General features: G+C 39.8%; 1 protein-coding gene across 1 annotated transcript in view; it reads left to right on the top strand.

Annotated features, from left to right (window-relative positions):
- LOC106881017 (zinc transporter ZIP10) overlaps positions 1-1755 on the top strand; it is a 14420-nt gene that overhangs the window by 907 nt on the left and 11758 nt on the right. The window lies entirely within an intron of this gene.

The raw sequence follows: 1755 nt of genomic DNA, 5'->3' as shown, positions 1-1755 counted from the left end.
AAACAGCCTGCTCATGAAATTAACGTGCAAGTGGCTGAGCAATCCACAGACATGTGTGCCCTTAACGTAGTTCTTGGGGATATTCAGCGTGACACAGTGTGACAAGGCTGACCCCTTTGAATTACAGGCACAACAGAAACAGGAAGTAAGAGTGAGAGAAAGTTGTGGTGAAAGAGTACAGCAGGGTTCGCCACCATCCCCTGCCGGAGCCTCGTGGAGCTTTTTAGGTGTTTTCGCTCAATAAACACTCACAACGCCCGGTCTGGGAATCGAAACCGGATCCTATGACCACGAGTCCGCTGCCCTAACCACTGGGCCATTGCGCCTCTACAAGCTTCAGCGTAATAAGAGACAAACATAATAACTAGACTTTTTGCCTTGTATCATCCATTTCATGTCTTTTGTCTCGACGCCCTCAGGTGTGTTCTGCTCTGGTATAGTTTTGTAGTTTGCTTTCAAGGATCATCCTAACTTGTAAATTAATTTTGATGTCTTCCGATCGCATGTCACCCTTCATTAGTCTTGCTTTAACCATTCTCCCATTCTGCAATCTTCAACATTTCCTCGTGTTTTAGCCCTATTTATTGGAGATACGTCTAACGATTTTAGCCTATGGTTTGGTTGACTCTTCGATTTTAAAAGTGCAGCAGATGATACTGTAACATAGCGGAATACCCTTAACGCAGCAGAACAGCTAGGACATGATAGCTAGGGAGAGAGAGGGAGAGAGAGAGAGAGAGAGAGAGAGAGAGAGAGAGAGAGAGAGAGAGAGAGAGAGAGAGAGAAAATGAGTGTGTTTGTATGTATAAGAAAGAGAGAGAGAAATAGAGAGAGACTGCATAAGCATCCGGCTAGTACTTATTTATAGCTGAGTAGACAGAAGTAACATGAAATTAATTGCCTTGCTCAAACCTTTCTCAGGACTTCTCTTGAGATGTCTTGGAGTGTTTCTAGTTCTTGTGAGGATAGAAGTAGTCTACAGCAGTCTTTCCAAAACATATGCATAAATCTTTTTGCTCTCTCTTATTTCCAACTAATTTTTTTCTTGGAATAGTGTGATGCATCAAAATTCTATTTGTTTTGCTTCTGTTGGAATTTGCTCAATTCCGCATAATAACATCATAACTGTTGTTTTTACTATCATTATTTTCAAAAGTACATGTTAAACTGTTAGGAATATGCTTTATCTACTAACTCTTATTTGAATGTTGTTTTTTCTCCCTTCTGTTCATTTCTCCTTTTACTTTTGGAATATTTTGTCGTGTACGGTATTTATACTCCGTTCCATTTTGAAAGTGAAAATATGTGTGTATCAAGAGCAGTGGTATAAGCACCACTCGGAGGTTGTAACTGAGAGAGAAAATATTACGATTCTTTGGAACTTTCCAGTACATACATACAGAACCATCACAGCCAATAAATCGGATATTATTGTGGATGATGATGATCGAATCTGGCATAATTGGATTGAAAAGAATCCCAATTGGTATCCAGATAAAGTTCGGGAGAGACGTTCACAAGCACTACTAGAATTTCTTGAATCTTGTCAGGCAAGCATTAGAGAAAGCCTTAAAACAACTGGAAAGAAATCCTGGAATAACCTCACAAATTCCCAGCGTTACGCACTCCGACGTCTAGCTAATAACAATTCTATTGTTATTAAGATGGCGGATAAGGGAGGCGCTATCGTCATTATGGACAAAAGTGAGTATATTTCGGCTTGTGAAGAAGTTTTAAATGACAAAACTTCATATG

Source organism: Octopus bimaculoides, chromosome 25, assembly GCF_001194135.2.
Source record: "Octopus bimaculoides isolate UCB-OBI-ISO-001 chromosome 25, ASM119413v2, whole genome shotgun sequence".
NCBI lineage: Eukaryota > Metazoa > Mollusca > Cephalopoda > Octopoda > Octopodidae > Octopus > Octopus bimaculoides.
The sequence above is the reverse complement of the archived record's forward strand: the minus strand, read 5'-3'. Positions and strand labels throughout refer to the sequence as shown.